We start from the raw sequence: 6557 nt of genomic DNA on the forward strand, positions 1-6557 counted from the left end.
TAAAAAATAAATACTGGCAAGGAGAATGTGGGTCCTACAAATGGGCAAGTGGCAGCAAAGCTGTTTGTGAAGTCCACGGGGAAACATTAGTTTCTTGAGGCTCATGGGTTAGAACAGAAAACTTTTCTCTCCAGACTAATTTGGAGAGAAAATCTTCATACTTTTTCTATATTTTTTGATTGCATATGAATTTTGAAAATATAACTATTGGATTGAATTTTTTTATTATATGCTTCATGTTTACAAAATTTCAAAAATATTAAAGATAAATAGTTATGTCATCAATGACATATTTAAATTATAAGTTTTTGTGGTTACAAATTATACATAAAAAATAAATTTGTTGATCGAATAATAAATAACATCTGATTTGAACGAAATTTGACATATTTATTAAAAAAATAAAATACATGCAATTCAACAGTAGATTTTTAAAATCTACATTCAATAAAAAGATATAAAATAAAAAAAAAAAAAAATTGTTCGGTTAGAACAATGGTGGTTAGATGACTTGGAACTTGAACGGGTTGACCGAACGCAAGCTCATAAACATGCAGTTGAAATCCTTGGTGGAAACTCTCTCATTTAAAAAAAAAAAAAAAAAAAAAAAAAAAAAAAAAAAAAAAAAAACGGGTCATGGATTCATGGGTTCAAATGTAATCAAGGGGAAAATTTTGTTGACAGTGTATAGCAGGCTCAGTCAAAATTTGGACACAAGGGGCCTATTTTTCTTGCGATAGCAAAGGGCCTTATTATTATTCCGGCCCTAAGCTTAAGCTTCTCATGTTTAAAAAAAAAATTTTGGGTCTAAGACATTCCTAAATGGCCTTATTTAATTGTCAAAAGCACAGTCCAATGGCCTGGCCGAAAACAGTACACTTCCAATTGGGTGAAAAACCCATCTAATCATCTAGGAAAATATACGAGGTTGGGGTGCAGTTTGCCAAAGATATGGATATACATGAATTTATTCGAGATGATTATCTCTAATTCTTTGGCGGAGCGCAGCCCTACACCCATCTTGGTGACTCTTATCTTTTTTTTTTTGAGAATCTGGTGACTCTTATCTTATATGACATAGTTTCATCTTTGCATGTGGTCAACGTGTTGAGTTTTTCCATGTCCCTAAACAAGATAATAGACCTGCTTATTTGTTAGTAAAATATGTTTTTAACATTAGTGATTTTTCTATTTAAATCGAAGAAAATCCTTATTTTCTTGAATAAACTCTTGTCCATGATGCCATTTATATTCCTTAATTAATAAAGTTCACAGTTTTCCATATATATATATATATATATATAAAGAATTAGTTTTAAGAAGTTTTGACAAAAATTCAACTATAGAAATTCTAAAGCCATTTTTAATCAGCATTGAGTAGGCTGCTGCTTCACATATAAGGCGGAAAAGTACAAATTTTTGTAGTCTTGTAACCAACTAAGACCATGATTAAGACTAAGATCATAAGTCCATGAGATATGTATGTAATTTCTCATATGTAAAATGCCAAAAAAGCAACTGATTTAATTTAAATATGTATAAACTATAATCCAAGCCTATGTGCTTGATGTGTTACCGCGCCTCAAGTATACAATTATTGTAAACATGGCACATGCTACAAAAATTGCTTTTTTAATTGACCCGAGGATGGAGAATGGACAAATTGTAGACACTATTTTTGCCTTGGGATCTTGAAATAATTCGAAATATTCCCCTAAGCGGGAGATTCACTGTAAAGAGTGCTTATTATGTTGTAGTATTTATGGGATGGAACAATAAATATAGAGGAGAGTTCAAGACACATGAAGATGGGCACTTGGTGGAAGTAATTGTAGTGGCTACAGATTCCAAACAAAATTAAAGTATTTGCTTTAAGAATTGGAAGAAGAAGTTACTTTGGTCACAGGCGTTGCATACTCTAATAGCTAATCTTTTCTTTTATTATATTAACATGCCGGGCATTTATCCCTAATTTACAAATTATGCAGTAAAATACCCATGTTTTGAAACTATTTAGCAAAATCAAGTTATGTGTAAAACTTGTTATCCTCAAAATCAAGTTATATGAATATTTTTAAATGGAACTCGATATTAGTAATGTCAAGTTTCACTTAAATTTTCAAAAAAAAATTAAGTGGCAAAATATGCCTAGAGCTCAACATTGCTAATGTCGAGTTTCACCTGTAACTTGATTTTGTTAAAATTGAGTTTGAAAAATAAGAACATTTTGCTACATAATTTGTAAATTAGGGACAAACGTCCATTTTCCCCAACACGGCACAAACAAAACTGCATGTGATAGTTAGTTGCGTGGAGCAAGTAATAAACACACAGATTCACGCATCTGATGTGGGACAAAGCCCAATTGTTTTTTGATTACACTAATAGCTAATCTTGATTGATAGAGGACAATCAAAGAACTTTGCATCCGACCAACCAAAAGTTTTGACCATGTAGAAAAAGTTATGGGTTATGGCTATTATCATCTTGAGCACACATCATACAAATGTGCTCAAGATCACAAAAGCTTTTTCATAATTACTATGTTAATAATAACGGTTTTGATTTTCTTTTTCTTTTTTCTTTTTTAAATTAATTTTTATGAACAGGTTGTGAGTGGGATTGCATTGCTATTGGAGTCTAATATGCTATACAAGGAGTAAAGATGAGACTATGAGGGTTTGGGATATGTCTGGGTAGGTTGTTATCTTCTTTTTCTTTTTTGTTTTTTTTTGTTGTTGTGTGTTTTGATTATATTTCATTTTATTAGTTGATTTGGTTTGAAAGTGTATATTTTTCTTATAAGTTGACGGTTCTAAAGTCAAATGTAGAAGATGCATCATTACCATCAATGTGATTGTATTTTTTTTTTTTTTTGAGAATCAATGTGATTTTATTTATATTTAGGTATATGTAGATTTGGTTTGGTGTATTCATTTTTTCGTTTTCAGGAACTCGGTCTATACACCTTTATGATTTTGGTGAAAACGTGGAATAGTGTTATTATTGCATATTGGATTGCACTAATAATATCTTATCATTTTGAAAAGATTGCGGTCTTAGAAATTTGGCTATAGAAATTCTAAAGCCATTTTTAAACAGCATTGAGTAGGCTGTTACTTCACATAAAAGACGGAAAAGTATAAATTTTTGTAGTCTTGGAATAAGTGACTAACTACAAATAACCTGCCAAATGAACAGAAATAATGCAATTAATAAATGTGCCAACAACGCATAGGTCTTCAATGCCCCTATAAAACATGTTAAAACTAAGCCTATAAGAACACTCACACCTGCACTAGTCACTACCATATGCCATACGTAGATATATTTTACCATCAAAACACAAAAACATCTCATTATCCGGTTTGGCATCCTAAAAAAATTTACAATTGTGCTACAGTATCGTCACAAATTTGTGATGGTACTGTAGCACAATTGTAAAACTAAATAATCATTTTTTATTCCCGCATAACATATCTGCCTTTCTGTCTCTTCGTTTGTCTCATCTCCTCTCTCTCTTTCTGGGTTTTTCCAAAACGTCTCACCTCTCTCTCATGGTCTAAGTTCTCCCTCACGGTCTGGGTTTTCTTTGTCTTTCTTTTTCAGAGACAAATACTTTGTTTTGATCATGAATTGATGGCCTTTGCTTGTACTTTCTTTCTTTCTTTCCTTTTGATTTTATTTTATTTTTTGAAGTTTATTATCAGGGAATTGGAGTGGTTAAACCTATGGTTTTTTTTTTTTTTTTAATGGGTTTGCTGGGTTTTGGTGGGTATTTGCTGGGTTTTTTATTTTTATTTTTTTTTATTTTTAATTTGGGTTTTTGTTTCCTGTGGGATTTTGGTGGAAAGTGGTGGTGTGGTGGTGGTGTGGTGGTGGTGACTGGGTTGTTTGGATTTTTTTTAATGGGTTTGTTGGGTTTTTGGTAGGTATTTGCTGGTTTTTTTAATTTTTTTTTTTAATTTGGGTTTTTGGTTCCGATGGGATTTTGGTTGGCAATGGGCAGTGGTGGCATTGTAGGCATGGTGGTGGCGTGGTGGTAATTGGGTTGTTTGGTTGTGGAGAGAGTGACATAGAGGTAGGGACAGAAATTAGAGAGGAGAAATGGATAATTCGTTTATTATTTTATTGTGTAATTTTTATTATTTTTAATGTGTTGTATTGTAAAATAAAAGTTGGGATATTGGGTGTATTATAAAATGGTATGGTATAACAGATAAAATAATTTTTAAGATGGTAAAATAGAATAGTCGAAAGATATGAGAAAATATGGAATGTGAATGCCCTAAAGACATTTGGAGATGGGCACTTGGTGAAGGAAACTGTAGTGGCTACAGATTCCAAAAAAAAATTAGAGTATTTGACAGAGGACACTCAAAGAACTTTGCATCCTAACAACCAAAAACTTACCAACCAAAAAGTTTTGACCATGTAGAAAAAGTTATGGGTTATGGCTGTTATCATCTTGAGCAACTACACGAGGCACATCATACAAATGTGCTCAAAATCACAAAAGCCTTTTAAGAATAACTTACTGAGTGAGCAAAAAAGAACTTTGAGAAAATTATCTTAAAATAAAAATAAACAATTATGCTGCAATATAATTGAAAAGTATAACCAAAAAGAAAAAATGAAACAGAGAAAAAAAAAGCCTCAATTTAAAAAATAAAATTTAGCCTTCTTTCTCCTCATATTTATCTTATTTTTCATACCCAAAATTTTCTCTATATTACTACACCACTCTCAAATACACTTTTATTGTTAATCTTTAAACTTTATCCTTTCTATTTGTTTGAAAAATAAAAATTTGTATTTCTATATTATAATATATGCAAATTATTAATATTTACCTAAAAAAAATAGAATAGCCCCTAAGCACTCACAACGTGCGTACTTAGAGGTGTGTGTGTGTGTGTGTGTGTCTCTCTCTCTCTCTCTCTATATATATATTTATAAGGATTCCTCTCTTTCAACTGGATTTTTGGTGCTTGAAACTTTTGCATTTTATTCTAAATTTATCGGTTATTTTTTTACTAGCCATGATTAAATTTTTTAAAAGAGATCCTTATAAAAATTTAGAATATTTCATTATTAATATAAACAAAAGGATGGGAGAGTGTTAATTTCTTCAAACTTTAAGGAAGGAGAGTGTTTTTTATCCTTTAGGTTTGAGGTGGAGTATCATTCTCCCAAACCTTAAGGGAGGAAAGTGTAATTATCTCATAAGAATAATACATTAGAAAGAGTAAAAAAAGGAAATTCTCTCCCAATAATTAAGCTCAAATTTTTTGAGTGGGGTTGTGGTGTGCCTTTGTGTTAGAACTCTTTTTCCTCTCCCTTATGTGTGTGTTTGTTTCTCCAAAAAAGAAAAAAAAATTGTTAATAATTCTTTTTCTAATCAATTGAGTGTTCGCAATATTGTTTTGCTTTTGATTTTTTTTTTGTTCCCTCCTTCATATTGATGGGTTTGTAATGGTTATTCTTTTTGTCACTTCTTCTCAAACCTCTCCTTTCTTGTTATTACTTAGAATTGGTTTGTATCAATCTAAGTAATTGGCTTATTGGCTCTTCAAATCTCATGATATCATGAAATTTTGAATTCAAAACCTCTGGTTAGTATCTTATGGCAATCCTAATGAATTACTCTTTGTAATAACATTTTTTTTTTTTTTTTGCTAATTAACCTCTTTATTAAAACAGAAACCAAAAGATTACAAAACAGGAGAGAGCTTGTTGCCATCTTTGTCAATCGCTTGAGCAACCAAATTAGGGAGACCAAAGAAGGGAACTGGCCCTATCCAATTTACCAAAGCTGCTTGTTGGGCCAAAAGATGGACAAGGGAATTACCCTCCCTATATACAAAAGAAAAAGAACAATATTTAAAAGAACAATACTTTTTATAATAACTTAGGGCATGTTTGATAGCAGATTTCAAGTATTGTTATTCAAAATGATATGAAAACTGTGATTTAAAAAGTGTTATAAAAACAAATGTTTTAAGTATTTATAATACAAAAAGTGTGTTTGATTCCATATTTCAAATAACATATTTTAAAATGTGTTTGGTACCATGTGTTTGAGTTTTTTTATTATTAAAAGCTGACAAGTACAATAAAAGTATTATTATTATTATTTTATTTAAAAAGAGAGAAAGTTCCCTCATGTGGTCTAATCAAGTGGGACTTACAGTTTTTAACATATTTACAAAAGTGTCATTGAATAATATTATTTGAATTTTTTTTTATGGAAAATATTATTTGAAAACTAAAAACAGATATAAGAAGTTATCTAAATTCAGTGTTTTTAAAATAAGTAATGTAACTCAAAATACTCCTCAGAGAAATCTCCTGCCAAAGTTGTTTTTTTGTCCCACAATGTTTAAACACTGAAACGGTTGTTTGGACTGCATTATCAAACGGTATTTTTGGGACGAGGAGATTACCCACTTGAGAGAAATAATTAGGTCTTGAAAAGCCCAATCTAGCCCATATTGAACACCTGGCCCATTTAATACAACCCAACCTAAAACCGTAACCCTAATTACTAAACACCT

Source organism: Quercus robur, chromosome 2 (assembly GCF_932294415.1).
Source record: "Quercus robur chromosome 2, dhQueRobu3.1, whole genome shotgun sequence".
Lineage (NCBI taxonomy): Eukaryota > Viridiplantae > Streptophyta > Magnoliopsida > Fagales > Fagaceae > Quercus > Quercus robur.